This window comes from Coffea arabica, chromosome 8c (assembly GCF_036785885.1).
Source record: "Coffea arabica cultivar ET-39 chromosome 8c, Coffea Arabica ET-39 HiFi, whole genome shotgun sequence".
NCBI lineage: Eukaryota > Viridiplantae > Streptophyta > Magnoliopsida > Gentianales > Rubiaceae > Coffea > Coffea arabica.
Genome location: NC_092325.1, coordinates 29902537 through 29926932, shown reverse-complemented (window position 1 = coordinate 29926932; position 24396 = coordinate 29902537). Strand labels below are relative to the sequence as shown.

Sequence of the window (24396 nt, the reverse complement as noted above, 5' to 3'; positions counted from 1 at the left end):
ATTAGTTCTGCACTTGTTGCGAATAATTTGATCTCATGGTTAATAAAATTGTTCTATTTTATTATCAAAAGAAAACAAAAGAAATCAAAAGAGACAGAGAAGTCTTCCTCATTTTTGGCTGACAATCCGAGAAATTTGCTTCCCATTTCTACTATAGAATTCTTGCTTTACTTAGGCCCTGTTTGGTTCTTTAAAAGGAGCCACAAAGGAAAGCAATTTCGGGAAAGTAGCGAGGAAATTGTTGTTCATCTTGACTCAATTACAACACATTTCCTTACTAAAATATGAGGAAATGGAAGAAATCACTGAAAACCGGGTCAACGCAGCGGACTTTATTAACATATCTAGTCTATTGGGGAATGGAGAAGTTTTCAATTGGGCTTCAATTGCTGACGTGGCTTGCTTGCATTGGTTGATTGGTGGTCGTCCGGCCCATGGGAATTTCGAATCGATGGTCATCCAGCCCTCCAGCCCGTGTGAATTCCCACGCGTGAATTGCATTGGGCTCGATGCTTCAGAGGAACTTCCTTTCCTCTCTCTGTCCGTCAATCTCCTTTCTCAATCGTCATCTCTTTCTTTTTCTTTCTTCAGAAAACGCTCATCCTCTCTTCTCTTCGTTTTCATCTATTCTTTTTTCGCTTTTGACTGAGAACAACTACAACAAGGAGGATGGTTGGGATTTTTTTTGGGTTTGTAATCTCTTCTTCTTTCTCTCTCTAGCCATTTGGATCCTTTTTTGTGAGGGGTTTAGCAGTCAAATTTTTATATATTAATTTGTATATATCTTTGATGTTGCAGGTGCAAAAAATTGGAAATGTCTTTCAGCCTCCGGCATCTCAATGAGAGTAAGGTTGTGTAACCTTTTTCCCTTTTTTATAAAGTGAGTCTCTTTTGTTTTTCTATTTTCTTCCTAAGTTATTGCCTGATTTTTCAGCAACTGTTAGTGGAATCCTCTGGAATGTATATGTTGGAAGAGCTTTCAGGTTAGATTTTGAGATCTAAAGAAGCTCTTACCGTCAAGATTTTGCATAAATCCTAAGGTTAGAATTTTGGAACCCCATCTCGTGTCTTGATGTTTTAACTAATATGCTCCAAGAGATCTAGGATCTTTCAGAAAAAATCTGGGAAAAAAAAAATCTTGGAACCCCATGTCTCCGTTATTCTTTGTTTCTAGGTAAAAAAATTATCTACCAATCTGTTCCAAAACGTGTTCTTAACAATCTGGGCATAGTGTACTTGATGCATTTGCATTATATTTCAGGTTCGAATATGCAGTTTGCATTTCCAGTTGATGTTTTTAGAGATTTTAATAGTTCAGGTTCCAATCTCGGTCCTCCTTTATGTTTTGCATACTGTTTAGACAGAACTATCCAAAAGAAAGAGAGGTTTAGCTGGTTGGAATTCATCATATGCAGAATTTGATGGTTTTTTTTTTTGATAAAAAAATCTGGATTTGTTTTTCTTTTCCCTTTTCTGGTTTTTTCAGTTGGCGTTTTCTTTAATTTTGGTTTCTTAATCAATTTGCTTGATTAAGCTAGACTAATAGTGCATGCATGCATGTCTATTGTAGTGCATATTTGCTTATCTTATGCTAATTAAATACAATTTGCATGTCTTCTTGAACAATCATGAACTCATATGTGAAATTGATCATTGGTCAAAGTTTCGAGTTACCAAAGGCATCTTGTGATGGTACGTATTTTAATGACTATTTGTTAATAATTGTTCTTATAGTACAAAAAATTATAAGTCTGTTAGTAAAATTTGTTGACAGTTTATATAGTGAATCTCAAGTTGATAAATGATCGAAGTTCTTTCTGCAATTTTTTTGGTTATAATAGCAATTTTAATTGATTTTTTGTGTTTGTAGGCAGTCAAAGGTTTGCCCAAGGATACAAAATCTCTATCAGATGCTGGGCAGTGGCTTGAAGCAGTGAGTAAATTAACAATTTGATTAAAGACTTTAAATCATATCATTAACTAGAAAATGGATCAAGTTACTGCATAGCTATAGTTTTGCCCCTTGTTATTTTGCACTAATTAGCTGGATAATTTCTTACTTTTGCTTCCATTAAAAAGTGAATTAAAATCTTATCTTTACTTCGCTGACCTATTTCAATTTAATTCATCTTACCTATTTCAATCTTTTGTGATTGCAGATATAGTTCCATGCTTGAGAAAAAGACCAATGAATGACTTCATATTACCTATTTCAATGTGATTGTATATTTCCTTTTGTAGACAGCATATAGTGGCCCAAATCCTTTCTCAGATTCACCTGGCATGCAATAAAATTAGCTTTAAAAGTTTTTCTTTTTGAGTTTAACTATTTGCTATTTTGAGTTTTAGATCATTTTATGTCTTCTGACATTGCAAATTACTTTTTTTTTGGTAACTTCTAAAAGTCACATTAGGGACTAGGGGTTGCCCTAATGCATTGATATGAACTGGATGTGAAACTTTGGAAATGCATTCATATGTTTAGTGCTTAATGCCATTTATGGTTTGGCATAACAAATTCTTCGGTTCCTGCTAATCCTCAGGCTTTGTTGCTATTGTTTTGCTTCATATTGTGTTTTCACATACCCTATGCTAAATTTGATGGTCCAATATATTAATTATAATTATCTTTTATGCTCTAATATGTTCCAAATGTTTATTACAAGATATTAAGATATGCAACAAAGTACAAAGGATTGGAGAAATTCTTTTTTCAAAGTGCACCTTTATTTAGGTTCTTTGTTTTCACCCCCTGAGAAAAAGTTAATCTAATTTGATTTAGTATTTTTCTTGATAGGACTTATCAATATCTATCTTATGAATCTTTGTTGTACAAACTAACCAATTGCTTTCTGCCTAAGGGCAGTTTTTGCTTAATACGACTAATATAAATGGTTTTGATGCTTGTAGGTAGTAAAATATTTGCCGAAGGAGAAGTACCAAATATTAGATTTTTGGTACAGGCTAGGAAGGGGTAAGTAAAGTACCATTTTTTTTAGAAGTATTAAATTATGCATTTATGCTTGGAGTGGTCATTGACCGCATTACAATATTTAAATTACCATTCTCGGAGTATGAAATTTTGTGAAGGCACCACGTTTCCTTTAGATTTAGAGTCAGTTTCTTTAATATTTTACCGATTTTAGTAAATTCATCAATAAGAGGTTGCAAGTCGAGGTTTAATAGCATTTGCTTTCACCCTATTTCATTGAAAGTTATGATTACTGATGAAATCATTATAAATTTTTTCTCTGCTTTGATGGTGTCATTTTTGAATTACTCTTTAGACGTAGTAATTTCTAAGAAAATGATGTACATTGACTGATTGTAGCTTTTGTTACTCCTGTCCTATCCTCGGAATGATGTAACTGAAATGGCTAAAAGAACCTCTAAGATAAGTTCTTTGTATATAGAAAAAGAATGTTCATGTGCTGCATCGCAGTTGTAAGTTTAAATAGTGCCGCCCTAAATTTCTAGCCCAATTGTGTATAACTGGGGAATGATCAAAATGGTGGTGATTACCCCTTAGCTTCTCCACCTTTTCTCAATTAGACAACTAGAATTTTCCAACACCTTTATGTAAAAAAGAAAATTAAAATCTCAGAATTACAAAGAGAATAAAATTGCTTTTCAGGATTTAAAAAATAAACTCTAACAAATGCCAAACTAATATATTAAAATTTTTTTGTAGCTTTTGCTTGAATGTTTTGGTGCTTTTTAAGAAAGAAGAGAAAATTTTCTTTTAGTTTAAATTGATGTCCTATGTTCATTCATGTTGTCTGGGTGAAAATGTGGCATGAATGAAATATATCTACATGATTTATAGGCTAAAATGAATATGTTGTTTTTGGCTTTCTGTTCTTTATTTATTTACCTAGAATTCATGTTTGAGAAAAAATTGGTTGGCAAGAGGTATTTATCCAAATATGATGGTGGCTCAGAATGCATCTGTTGTTTATTAGCTTTCTATTCTTTATTTATATATCCAACATTAATGTTTGAGAAAAAGTTGGATGGCAAGAGGTATTATTCAAAATATAATGGTGGCTCAAACTTAGGAGTAGGGAATGTGTTCTTGACAACTTTGTTTTATATTTCATGCTTTAGTATTTCCTTAAAATTTTGCAATGAAGTGTGGCAAAAACTGCGGGTACATTACCTGTGACCTGTGATTTAACAAGATTGCCATTCTACTATTTATACAAAATGTTATTAAATCCTAATATAATTCATTCTTGGCAGATCTGATTGATATTTAGATAGCTGCAACTTGGAAGCAAATGGAAGCTCATGGAGTTTTGTCATGAATGCTTGATGCTTTGTTTTATTTACTTCAACAGCCACTTGTTATAGTATAGATGATTTTTTTTTTTGGTTCTTCACCACTAATACATAGTTCCACTAGAATTGGCTGATTGAACGCAACGCTAGATAAGAAAAGACGAGAGGCAATTATAGATATAGTAGTCTGTACTTTTGGATGAATGTATCTTATATCTTAATTGTAACTTTTCACAGGTAATGAGATACATCGTACAACTGGAGAGTTTACCTCAATTATATGTTATTATGCTCTTCAACTTTATTAGTATTATTTCTTTTCTTAATTGAAATATCGACAAAATGCTTCATTATCTACCACATATAGAAAATGATAAAAAAAATAATTTTTGATTGGAAAAATACAGCCAATGAGGGCTATGGGCATATTAGCCAAGTAAAATTCCACTGGGCATATTGAACTTGTAACTTCACACCGCACATAGTGCGGTGATCCTCTCCTAGTTTGGATAAAAATATCAAAGGACCGGACAAAATGTAGATCCAAACGGGGCTATAAGAGAAATCGGGTCAAATTAAATCTTCTCCGACATGGCTTCCGGCAGTCGTCGTTGCCAATTTTAGAGCAAGGGTGATGAAAGGCTCTGGGGAAGTGCAAAATCACCTCGAATTTCTCTATTTTGGCATAGGTTTGCCCCTTGGAGACTTTGAGCCCTTTTTTCTTTTAATTCTGTTGCTTTTCTTCTGTTTCGATTCACATAGAAACTGGTTTTTCTGTTCATTCAGGAGATTTTGTACCTATTATATATTTGTATTAAGGTTAACTGATTTTTATTTTTTCGCATTGGTGTTGCGAGTAGACTATGTTAGTACCATTCCAAACTATTCAATCCCTCAAACCGTTTGACGATGATGATTTTCGTGGGAATACCCGTAATGCAGGTTGGTATGTATAGTATTCCTGATTCATGGCATTAGGAATTTGTATATGAGTCTGCATAAATTTTTATGTCTATTAAATGATACATGCATTGGTTGTATCAAGAGATGAATTTTAACTTGTTCTGTATCTGTTCAAACTAACTTAAGTTACCTACAAATAAGCACTAAAGTCACAGCTAATCTTGATCTTACCAACATTTAATTGATATATTCTTTGAATTTTCTGAATCACAACCTTGCAGGCAAGTTAGAGATTCTTAACAATACATGGCCATCAGGAGTAAAACGGGGATGATCAGAATCCTTTTAGAATATTATTAAATTAGCAGTTTAACCTTAGGAAAATATTTGTCATTATCACTAAGATACAGAAAAGAACTGAACTTCATCAGTTTAGCCCAGAAATAGGAACCAACCATATGTGACATGTCATCATATTGTGTAATCTACAAGGAATGGTATGTGAAATTCTTGAAACCTCTAACTAACTCATGACATCGATAAAGTTAAGATATTTGTGATGTTAAATAACCAAACTGACAATTATTTATTGTTTATAAGGGTATTGCAGGTTGGATTTCTATAAGCTATTCATGGTTGAATTCTGTCCAGTGGACTCCTGAATTTGCCTCGACTCAATCTCATTTTATGTAATTTCGACCATGGCTAGCGTAAGATATTTGAGTTTCAACAAAAATTCAGCAATGTTACTGCAAAATGAGATTTCTTTGTTAAAATGTGGTTGTTCATGCTATTGTTGATCAGATGCCAATGATGAGTTTCTAGAGCATGTGCAAAAAATTGAAAGTGAATGCAATGTTCCAAGAAGATAGGTATGTGACAGAATCATAATGGAAGACATGGTTCTTTTCCCTTAGTAGAATCTTCTGTCCTAAGATAATCGAATGTGCTAAGAAGATATACTAGTCGCAAATAGAGGCTCTGAAGTGTACTCCCATGCCATAATGACAAAATGTATCTGTTTAAATGTTGGAGGCATAATTGAGCAGCCAATGTATTAATAAAATGTCTTTTGTGGCCTTGCTGCTTCAGACTAGGATATGGTTATAGATCTGCAATAGCAAATGACTCAGTAATAAAAAGCATTACTATTATGCATAGAAAAGTTGTACCCTTTATCTTTTTTCAACCTTTTAACTTTGAAATAGTTCATATAAACTGCCTTCTATGCAGTAGTTGCAACTACAAAGTTTACTTTTCATTCTTTTGTTTCTCCAAAAAGCAAATAGACCATTATTCGGTTGATATTTTACCATAAATATATGAGGTAGTGGATTTTGATGTAATTTTAGATTATTAGGCCTTTTTTTGGGAATAAAGAGAGCTATTTTTTTAGGTGAATTTTACAATTTTTTTATTTTTTTTGAATTCTTTGCATTAAAATATTGGTTGTTTTTCAGTTTTATGAATCCATTACTCGTTTCAATTTTATGGAGTTTTGGGGATTCAAGCTTGCTTTTGAACTTAGTTTTGTAACAATACAATTCTCTTACTAGCTTAGTCACAATAGAATTGTTTATAGAATCAAATGAATTCTCAATGTTGTCCACCATTTAGAACTTAACCATGGTTGTCCACTTTAATTAAAGTAAATTAAAGTACGATACAATTGTTAGGCAAGTTTAAGAGTGAGAATCATCGTTCATCCAAGTGCAGGTTCAACAAAATTGATTATGATTGATTTAAGATGAATTTTCTTTTCTTTTCATGTTTTCCAATCCCATTTCTTTCACAAAATCCATGATTCAAAGAAAAGAATTTCTGTGGAATTTTTTTCCATTTCCCTACTACTTTATTTTGTTTCCAAACAAGAGAAAGGATTAGGTTTTCACAAGGAATTTACCTTCCATTTGCTCGCTTTACTTTCCTTACTGGTTTCCTAGAACCAAATAGAGCATTAGTGATTGTACTTGCGGGGATGAAACCCATCATTGAATTTGTAACCATCAGATTTTTGCAGAAAACCCATCATTGAAATTTTAGCTGGCAGGATTTGATTTGATGAGCAGTTCTTTCACTTTTCCTTTCCTACTGTTTGTTGAGAAATTCTTAGCATCTTTTCTTTTTTTCATTTTGTCCAGTATATCTGTAAAAATAGAGGTTCACATATGACCAAACAAAAGAGGAGAAACATAGATACAGAGCTTCTTACCGAAGGAGAAAAGCTTTAAGAAAGGAATTTCCCTGGAGGTTAGTTTTTCTTAGCCTCAGGTGTATAATGTTTTCTCTACTTTTTATGATAAACTATTGGTGATGTTTCTTAGTATTAAGTGCAACTTTCAATGTGTGGTCTCCAGTGTTCTAAGGCATCCAGATGTCAATATGGCCATTTTTTTTAGTTATTATTTTGTTTTCTGCCAACTAAGTGATTTTGGGTTGGGTTTAAACATGGTATGTATGTGAACTTGCTTGCTATTGTATTTATTAATTATCGTGAACGTGATTTGGTGATGAAGATGAGAGTTTAAACATTTCTTAGTGAATTTTTCCCCTTAACGAATAATTTTAAGGTAAGAGATCCAGGGAGGAAACATATAGATTCCTCCCACCCTGTTGTCGACATGATATAATGTAGATTTCGTCAGGAATATTGCTTGGCTTGCCTTTTAGCAAAAACAATAGGAAAAAGAACTTTGGGTTTTGTCTTTCTCTTCTCTGCTCAGTATTAGTGCTGTGACTTTTATATTTTGCATGACTTCTCTTTCAGTTACTCTGGTGTTTTGAGTATGGGTTAGTATTAGACAGCATTTGGGCGAAGATAAAAAGAAAAAAATGAGTCTAATGCTAAAACTAATAGCTATGATCAATTATTTCATGAGGTTATGGTGCTGGCTAACTAATAGCTTATTCTTTTGTCTCTCGCAAAAGTAGTGTTGTTGCAATTTCTTTCTTATGTGCCGTCTGAATGTGTTGAAAATCGGGAAAGAAAGAAAGTTTATTCGTATATGTAGTGCATCGGAGTAACAAAAAATACGTCTTCACCTCATGAGAATTATTGTCCAATATAATGGTTCCACTACTAATGAGCAATTCCTTAGAGAATTTTGATTTAAGATATCAAATTGGAGGCAACTGCTTTGTTGCTATTTAGCGGGAAAACAAAAATTTTTGCTATCTTATGCAAACTGTGGGAATACTTGCATCTACTATATTGCCTCTGCATAATTGCTACCTGCAGTATGACCTCCATTCATGATCTAATATGCTTAGCTCGCTTATAGTACAAAACTGGAAAAGACCACCTTCTTACAACTGATGTATTATGGTGACATCTGACTCTGGTCTTCAAAACTAGAGTGTCAATCACAATCCAATTCTGTTAATTCGCCGAAATCCAACCACCAATAACCAGCCCAAACCTGCCCATTAATTTTGAGTGAGTCTAAATGCGTACCTAATTAAACTCATTTTTGGTTCGCATGTTGGAATCGGATTCGGATTCGAAATCATGCATTCTGGATTTGAAATGGAATCAATCATTACAATACATTTGTTTGGTTCAGTACCAGGAATATATATCATTACTATAGTTGATGTTTGGTTCGTTGGCTCTTTGTAAATGGAATATGAGAAATTTCACTAATTAAATATATTAGTATAAATGTATTAGTAAATTTAGTGTAACTAATTAATAATTTCTATTAGTAAACATGTATATTTATTAGTATAATTGATAATATCAATTATATTACATAGATTAATATACATTATATAATACATATAACTAATAATAATATTATTATAAGTTTGTAAATAATTAAATTAAATATTATATATATAATTAAATATAAATATACAAATGTTATAATATAAATATATAATTATAATTATATAATATATACAAATATTAATTATACAAATATTTTATATAAATATAATATATATTACATATTAAATATAGTTATTATTATATATTGTTATATTTAAAATAATAATTATAATTATAATTATATAATTTATTAATATTATATACATGTATATTTTATAATTATATGCACATATAATATACATTTATAAATATACATATATATTATAAATATATTATTATATAATATTAATAAATTTATAATATATATTATATAAATATAATTATATGTAACTAAATAATTATAATATAAAATATAATAATATCATTATTATAAGTTTGTAACTAATTAAATTAAATATTATATATATAATTAAATATAATTATACAAATGTTATAATATAAATATATAATTATAATTATATAATATTTAAATATTAATTATACTAATATTTTATATAAATATAATGTATATTACATATTAAATATAGTTATAATTATATTTATAATAAATATAAATATAAATATATAATTTATTAATATTATATACATGTATATATTATAATTATACGCACATATAATATGCATTTATAAATATACATATATATTATAAATATATTATTATATAATACTAATAAATTTATAATATATATTATATAAATGTAATTATATTTAACTAAATAATTATAATATATATTTATATAATATACTAATATTATAATAAAATATATAATTATAACAAAATATTATAATTATAATATATTATATATGTATATATTATAATGTAAATATAAATATATAATATATATATATAATATATAAATATTAATTATACTAAATATTATGTAATTATAAGATTTGGGAATCACCCCAAAACCCACCAATTTACTAAGGAATGGTGGAATGCTAAATTTTTAGATATCATTCCAAAATTTCAATTCCGATAGTAGTGAACCAAACATGAATCATGGAGTTTATTCCAATTCCCCATTCCGAAACTCTTTTACCAAACGCCTTCTTAATTGGTAGATAGTGGGTTTACCCGATTCACCCATTTATAATCATTTAAAAATAATTATACATTTAAACTCAATTTTTAGTGAGTGTTAAGCAAATAAATATGAATTTCTTACTAATTTAATAACAATAAAATACCATTATTTCTTGTCAAACAACATGCGAAAAAATAAAAAAAATTAAGTAGAATTTTAAGTGACTCATAAATGGGTAATTGGTTATATTCATATCCATTTATTAAATAGGTATAAATGGATGCCTATTTATACCCATTTATTTAAATGAGTATAAATGAGTTGACCTAATTATACCAATTATCTAATTATAATCCGTTCAAATCCCTCCAACTTACCCATTTTGACATCTCTATTTAAAACATTGGTTTTGCTAATATTATTTAAAACTTTTCTCATGAATGCTACTTTAGTGCATTTATTTTTGCCCAACACAATATGCATTGTTTGATAACTCAATTTAGCACTTAAAGTTAATGGATTCATATCTTAACATGTTCAGATGCGTTGCATAACCAAAAATTAAACATTTAAATTAATTAAGTAATACTGAATTTTTGAGGTAAAACATGTTCTTAAAAATAAGTAATAACCTATTCATTTATCATTTAATGTGATATACACTTAAATGTATCAGATTTAGTACTTAACAATTTAATAAACTTTAGTAGATGATTCCAAGTTGCACATATCATGCTGGAAGTTTGTTTGTCCTGAAGCATCTGGAAACAATTACTAAATGAAGCCCAGTGTAACTTCCCAGACTTTGTCAATAAATCAGTTGTACTCTGCAATGATGTACAATTATCTGCATGCACTTCTTCTATACTCAGTGGAAGCTCTGGAAGTATCTCAAGTCTCTTGCATCCAACTAATTCGGGGATTTGAAGGCGATTGAAGCTCTTGATAAAGTTGTTTTTGCCAAGATTTAATTCTATCAGGGAGCTTAAGCTCCCCAAATCGCAAAGGAATCCACCATCTAACAGATTGCAATTACTAAGATCTAGTTTTGCTAGGCCATTTAATCCTGAAACAGATGGAAGAACCAAACCCGTTGAATCCTGACTTTTTTGACCTGGCAACCAAGAAGATGACAATGCTCTCCATGTACGAGATGCCATTGCTTTACATCCTTTGAAAGATAAAGCTTTTAGGTTTTTCAAAAGTACGATAGAGGATGGTGGCTTGGAGATGGCAGTTTCATCAACATAAAGCTCTTCTAAGCTTAGTACATGTCCTAGCTCTTCTGGTAACTTGTCTGTACGCAATAAATTTTTCAAGTCTGCAAAACGACAAGAAAAAGAAATACACGACAAATATGTGATATATAAACTTAGAAAAATATGTAGGTACAATCTCTGGAAGTTTCTCGAGCTTATGGAGAGCTTCCTTCGATTCTTCTCCTCGAACGCCAATCCAAGGGCTTTGCAGCTTGTTCTTGGATCCACCACCGACTCTTTCAAATCTTGATATGGAAGATTTGAAGAATTTGAAAATATTTGGAATCTCAAGCCTTGATATGCGAAAGACTTGGAGAACTTGAAGATCCAACCCTTCGTAGCTTGAAGCTTCAATACTTGAGTGTATGAGATACCTCTTGAAGTCTCTCTGTGTATCTCTGTGTGTGTGTCCTTGATTTGGTAGAGAGACCTCTATTTATAGTTGTAGCAAGAGGTAGAGGTTGAAAGCATGGATACCACTCTACTTGCCTTGCAACACGTACAGTCATATTAGGACTGTGCCGGCTAAATATTATCTCTTTATTTTATATTTGCTAATAAAGAGATAATACCAATAAGTAACTCCTTGATTGGTTGAACTTGTAGGGACACATGACGTAGCGCCATTTGATTTGACAGGCTATTGTAATATATAAGAAGTATATATGGATTAAACGACTCTAAATATTATCTCTTTTAACAAGAAATAAATACTTAGGTATTTATCCAATAGACATGTAACATGATATGATTTAGTTGGTGTAGATATCCCAGCAATTTGAGTTGATTTTGAACACCTCAACTTGACACGTGGCAAAGTATAATTGGCCATTCAAGAACCAATTTTCCAAGTGTACGTGACATATGGCAATATCCGATTGGATAAAAATAAGTCACCAAAAATAATTTATAGACCAATGATAATTTTAACAATTAATTAAAATTTCATTGTCTACAAATGCCCCCTCGAAATTTGTTCACGAAAAAAAAATTAAAGCAGGCTTTGAGTGAACGAGTTTCGATTTCTTTGTTTCTTCTTGGCTTAATTCGGTTGTCCTATTAATCTCCAACTCACACCCACTAATGTATGAAGCTTCACAGCTCTTAATTGATAACATAGAATGATGATTGCATGCTCCAGTGATTTCAATTTCCCAAGGCCGAATCAATTTACGTAGTAGCTTCACATTTGCTATCTTAGACCAATTTCATACTTTTGTGGTACTTAATCATTGATGGACTAACCAATTAACTTCCCCACTGAACACATTCGAAACCCGAGGAACCGTTTGACACAATTATTCAGAAACCCAACTCGCAGAGGAAGTTTATTGCAAAAACAATTCTTCTCCAAAGCCCTTTTGAGTCGGAACTGTACGTCCCTTTCTTTCTCATTGTCCCACTGTACTAAACAGGAAGAAACCAATTTCTTTTGTGAGTCAACTCTCTCGGCTTTGACATAATAACTTGCTGAGCAGCAAATAACAAGCCCTTTGTCACCTCAAATTGAAACACCTTTTACCAGAATCCTCCTTGAATATGGACCGCATATCTGCTATATATACCTGATGGTTTGAGGCATTAATTTACCCACACTCCAAAGGCGAACCGTCTCTTATTTTTCTGCTAGTGTTATCAGGCTACTGCTCGTTCCTCGTGACTTGTTTCTTCTGCATTGTCCTCGTGCAAGCCGTCTGCAAAATCTGGTCTTTGCTTCCACCACAATTTTGAAGGTAATTACCTCCAATTCTTGCTCATAAATATTCGTACCCCTTCATATCGATGGCACCCCTTTTTCTTGCTTCAGAGTAGGAATATTTGACGGCTGATTCTACCAGGTTGATGCCACCTGCTATACACATCCTGAGGATACACTTTTTTTTCCCAACCACCAGGATAACACCAACTATGATATTTGAGCCCTTTTTGTTTTGTTTTTTTTGTTTGTTTTTTTTTGTTTTGCTCATTTACTAGGGTAATACCAAATATGATATTTGAACCCCCCCTTTTTTCCCTTAACACTAAATATGATATTTGAGCAAAAGTTTTTTTTTTTTTTTGCTAGAACTCCGACCCATTTTTTTTTTTTGCACCAGCCCATGTCAATATCCCAACTTCACCAACTTGCCCTCTTGTAGACAACCCACCTCGTGCCTGAAAAGGAGCTTGAAACCATTTTGGGGATTTGAAGAAAGCAACCAATTAGGTAATTTAATTACCAAAGTCTTGTAAGGATTTCCCTTCGTCACCTAATATTTTATCTTACACAATTTCAGCAAGCATGCAAATCAAGGACTACGCCACGCCATTGCCCCATATCTCATTGACTGATGAAAGGGGAGGGTCTCAATCAAAGAGTTTGTCGCTACATATGTATAAACCAGCAATCGGGGCGCTCGCCGAATCTTTTATACCCCTTGAAGGATGCTTTCATCTCGAAAATTGGACTAGCAAGTGTACTAAGGAAGTGGTGGCACCATCGACTTTCTCTACTACGTCGAGGGAAGAGGAAGTGGTCGTACTAAACTCGTCACTCCATAATGGAGACCCAGAAATAGCCAAATTCACACTTCCGTTCGTGGAATTCAATATTGATAAAACTACATGGAAGATCCCTTCGTCCTTCTTTGGTGAGGCGTGCTTCACCTCCTATTATTGGGAGTGGGTCGAGGACATTCTTGGAAGGTATAAAGAGGTACTCACACGCACTGGCATATTTGAAGCTGTCTACGCGTCAAGATATTCCTACGACCGCTGTGAAAATATCTTGCGAGACTTCTTCAAATATTGGTGTCCCTCGACAAACACACTTCATACGCCCGTCGGGGAGTTGTCCATCACACTTTGGGACCTTTATCGACTTGGCGGCCTTTCGATCGATGGCTCGTTCTTTGATGAAGTTGTTCCTTCGGCGCAGGAGCTTCTTACTCGTGACAAAGAAGGGAAGCCATTTCTCCCTGAGAGCTGCCGGCACCTCTTTTCCGCTTACTACCACCTTTGGACGAATGACCAAGGTGTGTGGATGAAAGACTGGATCCGTTTCTGGTTCAAAGGAGATGCTAGGTATAGGGCCCCTCCAAGCAGAGCGAATAGAAGAAAGACCGCATCTAAACCGAAAATGACTTTCAACCCTTCTGGAAACGTAGAGCCTCACGACCTTGCTGATACAAAGGACTTCAACGTCCCTTTCGACACACTAGGTATCCCAGGGTCTTTAAGAAAGGAAACCTATATTGCGGCATTCATAGCGTGTTGGATTTGCAAGTTCCTTTTGCCAAGCAAAAAGGTCGATCGTATTCGCCCAAGTGTCTTCAAGGTTGCATGCTTAATGGCCACAGGAAAAAGATTTTGCCTTGCAATTCCCGTTCTTGCGAGCATATATCATGAGTTGAGGGAGATCGTCCACGCCCCTAACCTTGAAGAATGCGGGGTAACTTTTTCAATCCATTACGTCTATGCTTGGATTGGCCAATATTTTGACGCATATCACGAGAATAATCAAGTGAGTGGCCACCATACGCACATGACGAGATTTAGCGATGAGAAAATGACAATATTTTATGGCCGATCAGAAGCTGAGGAAATCTTCAAGGAGGTGAATCCTTTGATGCTTCGTAAGTTGTGTTGGACTGAGAATGAAGAAAAAGTGTTGATCGATGATGGATCCTTATCATCAAGACTCACGAGCTACTTCATTAGCCAACGCTCTTGCCATTTAACTCTACGTAAGGACAATACTTTCATCATTGAGAAATATAATCCTTGCAGGTTGAGCAGACAATTCGGCTTTTGTCAAGACATTCCCAACAACCTGAAAGGAATCACTCACACTTATACTTTGGGTGAGGCTATTCAACTATGGGATTCCTCAGTTCGCAGGCAGACGCGATCTCGGATGACTATACCTACGCACAGGAAGCATCCATTGATCACAAAAGACTATGACGTCTGGTGGTCGACCTGATCAAATAGTGTCTCTTCAACTTCCTTTAAATTCATCGTTAAAATCCCTCAGCAATCATCGAAGAAGGGTAGGATTACCCCTGCCAACAAGCCCGTGCATCATGATGGAGCTATAGAGATTGTAACGGGTCTTACCTCATCCACCTTTCGAAAGAACAGAATTACTAGCAGTCCCTCGAAAAACATTGTCGCAAGAAATAAGTCTTCCAAGGACTCTCGACAAGCCATCAATGAGGTGCAGCCAGTGATTCCAACAAAGAAAACGCCGCCCAAAGTTTCAAAATCCGTATCGGCGACTCGCACTGAAGAAGATGTCGAAATTGAAACGGTGGATGATCGTGATTCTATTGAGGCTATAGAAAAGGAAGGGACTCAAATTCAGGGCGTCGGATCTACCCAAGGAGGAGCACATTCGTTGGCTAGTGGTAGTAGTAGTTAAGACCGTCACTGAAACAAATCAAAGAAGAGGACATCTTCTGATTTGGAGGTAGTTTCCTTTACACCACCATCGGTTGGAGTGTCGCCACTTAAGGTAATCATATCTCCATTTTTTTTGTAAAATTGTTTTCCCTTTTTCAGCCCCCGTTCCTTGAATTCCATCAAGAAGGTGTTGGTAACAACTCACCACCCGAGCTCGAAACTGATGATATAATTTCAAACAATCAAAGTGACGAAATAGCTATTAGTACCCCAAAATAATCTGCCCCCAGTGGAGATACCTCGTCAATGCATAAGAAAGAGCTGACTAGTTCACACGAAATCCGAAAAAGACCTAAGGTAGTACTGGTTTCAGAATTTCATGGCCAAAAGTTGATTCAGGCACATCGAAGAAAGTACTTGCAGAGTTTGTGGGTGGATTTTCGAGGACAGATTCTTGACACTCCAATTGAGCAGATCTCTTCTTTAAAAGAGTGTGCTGAGAAAATCATTGCAGAAATCACAAGAACGGATCCCACCAATGGTCTCCCTTTAAAAGATCACTTGACGGAATTGTTTGCCAAGGCGGAGGCGTATGATGTTCTGGCACCTTCATCGTGGGAAAGGATGAGTAAAGAAACACATGCAGAACTTCTTTCCAAAGCGACCGTCCAACTCGAGAGAGTTGACAGGGTGTCAAGCCTGTGCAATAATAATTACCTACTCAAGAAAAATACAAATTCTGTATATAGCGGTGAGCAGGGTCGAATCCACAAGGACTGGGGATAATTCGTTTCTTCTAGAGTTCAACGCATGGGGGGTTTTTGGAGAAAATAAAATAACTAATTAACTAACTAATAAAACAACTAATAGAAATAAATAGAAATTAATCAATAACCAATATGACTCTAGCCAAAGGTGTAACTTTTCAGACACGGTCCATTCAACTGATCATCGATTCAAAGATAATTCAATTACTTATTACTAGATTGGTTATAGTTTCCATACACGCGATAAACAACCAGCCTTTCCTTAATTTCTCGATAGTTAAGGTACGACCGTTAACTATTTCTCTAACCAAGAAATAACCCTAGGTACGACCGTAGGATTTAATTACTCGATTGCATTAAAAATTAGAAAATCCCAACCCTAACTAACAAACACGCTACTAGGGTTTGTTTAAATTAGATCATACGTTTCCCTAACATGAAACCAATCACGCTAGTCGCCACTGGTGTTAATCAATTGAACAATTACGGATTCAATCAATTAATTTGGCATTAGATCATTAAGTTAATTCGAATATCGGGCCCTTGACATTCAAATAACATAACAAGCATAAGCAATTAAATCAGAAAACGCACAAATACCAATAAATAAAAGAAATAAATAAAATTAATTCGATCTCACAGATATTTGGAACCGATCCTTCAAGTTGGCCTTCGACTAGAAAAGAAACTTAGCCACTCCTCATGAGAAAATCTCCAAGTAATTTAACTGAGGTCCAGGCCATCAAAGGAACTAAGAAAGAAAAAAACTAAACTATAAGCTAAAACTAGCGCTGTTTGTACGTTTCTTCCCCTTTTTAAAGCCAAAAGAATCACTAATGCTCCCTAGTCCGTGGGTCCCTACCGAATTGAGCAAGAGTACAAGGAAAAGTGGGGCTCTGACGAATTGTTTTCTCCCTATTCTTTTCGTTTCCAAATGCTACTCAGCCTCCTACTATTTCCGTTCGTTTCTGCCGAAGATAAGGAAAAGAAAAGACAAAAAGTCTCAATGTCCTTCTTTTTCGTTTCTTCTTCATAGTCAGACTCCTAGTCAGCAAAAGGGAGCTGAAAGTCCGTTTCTTCTCAACAACGTAGGCCAGGTTTGTGAAGTGTTTTAGAAGTCTCCCTTTTCTCCAGAAATTATCCCTTTTTTCGTAATTTCCTGCTCCATTCCCTGAAATTAAGTCCCAATACCAAATATAAGTAAATATTAATAATTAAAACAATATTTGGCAAGGACAAAGGGAAAAATTAACAATAAAATTACTAACAATTAACACGCTATCAATTTTCCCCACACTTGAATCATGCTTGCTCTCAAGTATGAGAATAGCAATTGAACACCAAAATTTGACACTGGCCGTTGCTCCAACTACCGTATTGCCAAGATACCCAGAAAAACATATATCAAGTATCACAAGTTAAGATCCAAGAGAAACCACCCCGGTTAGCTTCCCAACCACCAACTCCTCCAATTTAAAGCAAACTAATCTAAGAAAAGGAATGGTTGCTCACATTTATCAGCAAACGGTCCAACTATTAACCAAAATCTCGATATTAAGATCACAAATCGGCAAGCTGACTTTTCATATACGAACACAATCTTTACTTTACTTCTTTTTTTCCCTTTTTTTTTGTTCTTTTTTTTGAATAATAAAAGACTTAGTCTATAGCCCTTAGAGCCTTTTGACGCGAACTCCAACATTTGACAGATGGAGGAGCCCGGTTACTCAGCTCCAATCGCTACAAGACCACGCACTCATAGCAACTACTACCTTATGACGCAAAAATCGACACTTTAGGTGAAAATCCCCGGTTACTCAGTAGTAACCACTAGCGGAGTACAGTCAACTCTTATTTACAACCATATAGCACAATAACTAAAAATAACACCAAAAAAAATAATAGCAACCAGCCTCAAATTTTCAAACATGGAGAATTAAAATTAATAATTGGACCAATTCACATGAAAAATGCCAACAATCATTCCCTATACTTAGAAAAGTTAACCAAAAATTGAAAAAGTCAAGCAATTACCGATATTCACCAAAGAGATATTCCTGAACTCAACCACATTAACTTAATACCCTTTTATTAATAAAACTTGGCAATAGCAGAATTAGAGGCAACAAAAAGAAGAGCTGACCACTAAAAAGAAAGAAAAGGAAATAAATGAAAAATAGAACAAATAACAAAAATAAAGGAAAACATGTAAAAACTAAAAATTAGAAATACTAGCTGTACCACAGCTGTCCCCCCCACACCTAAGTCCGACATTGCCCTCGATGGAGGTAATATAGCAATTAAAGCGAAGAGAAAATCGAAACTTCGCTCTCAAGTGGCCACGGGATAGGCGGGAACGGGGGAGTGAAGCAGACATGGTGGAAGTACGCCGCCAGGTTCTTAGGGATTGGCGCCACCTGGTTGGCGATATGCATTACTCGCTCATCCGCGTGGTGAACCTGATCTCGGAAGTGGCGCCACTTAGCATCAGAGGCTATCGGTGGGAGAGGCCACTTAGCAAATTCAAAACAATAACAATTTAATAGCCACTGGTGCCTCCCTCGTAGACAACCCAATCAACAAAATGCACAACCCAGGCACCTAGAGACTATACAAATATCCCAACAATACAGCAATTTTAATCAATACTCACTGGTGGCCCCAATTAGGTCAAATGCAGGAACAAGGCAGGCCAAAAGTGCAACAAATGCTCCAAAGATTTAGCAATTGAAATCAATAGATAGAGTACTCCCAACAAGTCAATTAGACACAATCGATCAGCAATAAGCAAAGGAAGGGACACAGTAGCCTTCCAATTCAACAAACAGACGCAGAAAGTACCCCACAATACCAGAGCACAGCTCCCAACAATGCACCAAAACAACAAGTCGAACAAACTAAGAGCGGTGCTAGTGCTAATCAAAATAACAAATTTCAGCAATTGGACACAATTCCACCCACAGACTCAACAACTGTCTCCAATTGGACAGTCAAATACCCAACTCAACCTACCAGAATCAGTAAATGACCCAAGAAAAGGGAAATTCCAGCAACAGTAGTTCGGAGACTAATAGGAGCAACACTTTCAGCACAAAAGCCTAACAGTCAATGGTGCATAACAAAAACTTAAAGCAGAGCAAAAATTAAAGCAGCCACAAGAACTTCTTACAAATTGCAACCAATGTTACACAGAAGTGGCACCTAAATGCCCAACCCAAAACTGCAACAAACGCCCAACGAAAGCAGCGAACCCCCAAAATCAACTCCCAATAACTTTCAAATTACATAGCTATCAGAGGGTCTAGAAAATATCAATCTCAAGGGCGAAAAGAAATCCCAAACAAATGAATTGGGATAGTAACTATGGCCATGAAATCAGCAATCAATGCACGAAGTATTATAGTCGTTGGATTGAACAAATAAATGCACAACTCTGCCAACTACAATTCAGCAGAGGCCCAAATACTTTAGCTACTTAAATCAACAGTCATAGGGCATCAAGAATTCAGCAAAATAATTTAGCAGGGCCCCGAAAACCAAAATTCAACATAGAACCCAAAGTCTGTGCCAAATTCAATCTAGAAATCTATCCCGGAAATAGTACTCCAAATATAAGCAATTTACCTTAGAAAGTTGGGCCAATAAATTGGGAAAAACAAATACCTCCGCTTCATACCAGAGACACCAAGCAGATGGCCATGGGTGGTGGAGCAGCGGAGAAGCTGTTGGCCGTGAGTTGGTGACGAAGTGGAGAGAGAGCAGAGGGAGGTGGTGGCAGTTCGCGGAGCTTGGGCGAACTGTTGGTGGCGCGAGCTCAGGAGGCAGCGGCGCGCTTGGAGTTGCGCGCGGAGAGGTGGCGAGCTGGTGAAGAGGCGGTGGACGAAGCTTCGTGCGCGCGAGCAGCGCGCGTCGGTGGCTCTGGTCGCGGACGAAGCTGGAGGAAAGCTAGTGGTGGTCGCGCGTGGTGGAGCTCGTGGCGCGCGACGGCGGCCTGGAGGCGCGGCTTGGCCGCGAGGGTGACGCGCGCACAAGGTTGAGGCGCGCGATGATAGTGGGCGGCGTGGAGAAGAGAGACGGACAGCGTACCGGGCGACTGAGCGGCGGACAGCGACGGTGTGCGTAGAAAGATCGGCAGCCGAAAGAAAAAAAAGAAGAAAAAGGGAAATAGGGGCAGCGGGGAAGAAGGAAGAAAGAAAAAAAAAGAAAAAAATTTTTTTTTTGGGATTTTTTTTTTTAGAATTGAGATTGAAAAATTTGATTTTTGAATACCAAAACTAAAAATGAAAAAGGAAATTACTTTTATTTTTTTAAATTTTAAATTTTTATTTTTTTTTAAAAGTGAAAAATTATTTCCTTTGTTTTTGGGTCGTCAAACACCACGTGGGTACGCCAAGATTGATAAACGTCCGCTGATCTCAGGAGATACAAACACCGCGTGGGCACGCCAAGATTGCACTTCCTGCCACAGTGGATAAAAACATGCAGACCGATTACTACTCAACCGAGAAACAAAAAACGAAAGAAATGAACAACGAAAAATAATAAAATCAATATTTGGATTGCCTCCCAAAAAGCGCCTTTTTTTAATGTCTTTGGCTAGACATTGCCATATTTATTCATGGAGGATAAAATCTTGTGGCTCGTTTCAGTGATTCATCCTCTATATAGTCCTGATAACCCTCGTAAATATAGTAATCCTTGAGCACACGAGCTACGGTTTTCCTTGGACTAGTAGATGGCGCCAAATAATCAAGCAGTGATTTCAATTCTTCATCCACTCCTCCATCAAGAGCACTCAACGGTTCAAGATATTTGATCATAGCTACTCTTAATTCATTTCTGCAATGAGACTCAAACACTTTCGGTATAACAAAGTCAATCTCATTAACAGAAATCATAAAGTAAGAGTTAGGAAAATGCGGGTTAGGGAATGGAGGTGGTGCCACCACATTTGATGATTCTTCACTTGAATGGGTTGCGGTTGGGGTTCCATTTCTTCCTTTTCGGCTTCTTTTTCAACTGCATCTGTAGATCTCTCATTTTGACACTCTTGCATCTCCTCATCACTAGTCAAGCAAATTGCACTCTCATTTTCTTCAAAATCAACAATGGTTTTCGAGGGCAATTCTTTAATTTGAGAAGCCAATCGATTTATTCTGGATGTCAATAGACATATTTGATCTGCCAGATTACTCATTGCATCCATCATCATCCCATTTCTCATTTGTGTCTCCTGTTGGAATTGATATGTATTAGTAGCTATTGATTCAACTATTTTTTCAAGAGACATACCTGACATAAATGATGATTCTTGAGACTCATACTGCTGAAAATTCATTGGCACTGTTGTATAATTATAACTGGAGTTATCACACCATCCTTGATCATACCCGTTTGGATTAGGTACCACGTTTGAGACCAGAGTGAAAAATCTCCATAATTATTGAGTGGGACACTCAGATTATCTTGATATTCAGGGCACATACCGATTGAATGATCCCTGGCATAACAAATTTTACAGGTTACAGTAGCCATTCTTTCTCTAATAGAGTTTAGTGCCTCTGAATATGCAAACTTAGCAAAAAAATAAGCCTCATTGCCTTCCCTGGAAACAAAATCCAGTCCATCACCAAAATACGGAGTGTTAGAAGCCATAAACTATATAAAAAAATAAGAGAAAAATAAATTAAAAAAATAAAACAAGATGAACTCAAAAAGAAACAAATTAATCTGGCACTAGTCCCCGGCAACGGCGCCAAAAATTGACAGGGTGTCGAGCCTGTGCAATAATAATTACCTACTCAAGAAAAATATAAATTATGTATATAGCGGTGAGCAGGGTCGAATCCACAGGGAGTGGGGATAATTCGTTTCTTCTAGAATTCAACGCATGGGGGGTTTTTGGAGAAAATAAAGTAACTAATTAACTAACTAATAAAACAACTAATAGAAATTAATCAATAACCAATATGACTCTAGCCAAAGGTGTAACTTTTCAGACACGGTCCATTCAACTGATCATCGATGCAAAGATAATTCAATTACTCATTACTATATTGGTTATCGTTGTCATACACGCGATAAACAACCAGCCTTTCCTTAATTTCTCGATAGTTAAGGTACGACTGTTAATTATTTCTCTAACCAAGAAATAACCCTAGATACGACCGTAGGATTTAATTACTCGATTGCATTAAAAATTAGAAAATCCCAACCCTAACTAACAAACACGCTACGAGGGTTTATTTAAGTTAGATCATACATTTCTCTAACATGAAACCAATCACGCTAGTCGCCACTGGTGTTAATCAATTGAACAATTACAGATTCAATCAATTAATTTGGCATTAGATCATTAAGTTAATTCGAATATCGGGCCCTTGACATTCAAATAACATAATAAGCATAAGCAATTAAATCAGGAAACGCACAAATACCAATAAATAAAATAAATAAATAAAATTAATTCAATCTCACAGATATTTGGAACCGATCCTTCAAGTTGGCCTTCGACTAGAAAAGAAACTTAGCCACACCTCATGAGAAAATCTCCAAGTAATTTAACTGAGATTCAGGCCATCAAAGGAACTAAGAAAGAAAAAAAACTAAACTATAAGCTAAAACTAGCGTCGTCTGTACGTTTCTTCCCCTTTTTAAAGCCAAAAGAATCACTAATGCTCCCTAGCCCGTGAGTCCCTACCGAATTGAGCAAGAGTACAAGGAAAAATGGGGCTCTGACGAATTGTTTTCTCCCTATTCTTTTCGTTTCCAAATGCTACTCAGCCTCCCATTATTTCCGTTCGTTTCTGCCGAAGATAAGGAAAAGAAAAGACAAAAAGTCGGAATGTCCTTCTTTTTCGTTTCTTCTTCATAGTCAGACTCCTAGTCAGCAAAAGGGAGCTGAAAGTCTGTTTCTTCTCAACAACCTAGGCCAGGTTTGTGAAGTGTTTTAGAAGTCTCCCTTTTCTCCAGAAATTATCCCCTTTTTCGTAATTTTCTGCTCCATTCCCTGAAATTAAGTCTCAATACCAAATATAAGTAAATATTAATAATTAAAACAATATTTGGCAAGGACAAAGGGAAAAATTAACAATAAAATTACTAACAATTAACACGCTATCAAGAGTTAAGGCAAAGGAAGAAAACTAACTTGTCATCTGCAAGGTCTTGAAGAAAAGTTGTAGTCTATCGAAGACAGGAAGAAAGTATTGCAACAGGAACTTATCAATTTGGAGAAACAAAGCCTGGAAATTAGCTCGACTATCGATCAAAAGTATGAGACTTTCAAAGAGATCCAGATCAAAATAACCCAAGCGCATGATGAGCTATCTTCCATTGAAAATATCAGCATCTTGACTGATGACGCTGTGAAGGAACTTGAAGACATGAAGTTTGCACTTGAATCATATAAAGTAGCTGTAGTGGAATACAAATTTGATATTTAGGCTTTCCACCATATTCTACTTTTTCCTGAATTCTTTTGTCATTCATTTTTTTCATGTAATGAATTTTTTTAATAATAAAACGCTTTTCATTTCTTATCTCTTATTTTTTTTAAGAGAAAAGAACTCAAATGGAGCGTTTTATTTATTTATTTATATATATTTTTTTTGGAAAGAAAATTCTTTTCCCTTTTTTTTCTTTTTTTTTTTTTGCAAGGGATAAGGATTTGATTTGGAGTGGTGTAACTGAACTTAAAAGTTGCCCTCCAAGCTGCCTACGTATCCCAACAAGGGAATCAAGTCACACGTAGTTCCTGCCGTTCACATTTTAACCTCATGCGGGTCAGGAGTATTATTTGTTTACCACCTTAGATTTGGTGGAGTGTTTCAGTAGTTTAACCACATACTACACTATTGGTGGTTGTCATCCACAGTTTTAGCTCATGCGGGCCAGGAGCCTTGCGCGGTTCCGATTACGCATAGTACCTTTTTAGGTACTTGCCA

General features: G+C 35.3%; 1 long non-coding RNA gene and 1 pseudogene across 1 annotated transcript; one reads left to right on the top strand and one right to left on the bottom strand.

Annotated features, from left to right (window-relative positions):
• Positions 1-932: 932 nt before the first annotated feature.
• On the top strand, positions 933-4495 carry LOC140013258 (uncharacterized). Its single transcript, XR_011820339.1, has 4 exons — positions 933-1040; positions 1871-1933; positions 2911-2974; positions 4243-4495. It is a non-coding gene; the product is annotated as an uncharacterized lncRNA (long non-coding RNA).
• A 6276-nt stretch (positions 4496-10771) lies between these two features.
• Positions 10772-24396, bottom strand: part of LOC113704686 (TMV resistance protein N-like) — a 36042-nt pseudogene continuing 22417 nt past the window's right edge.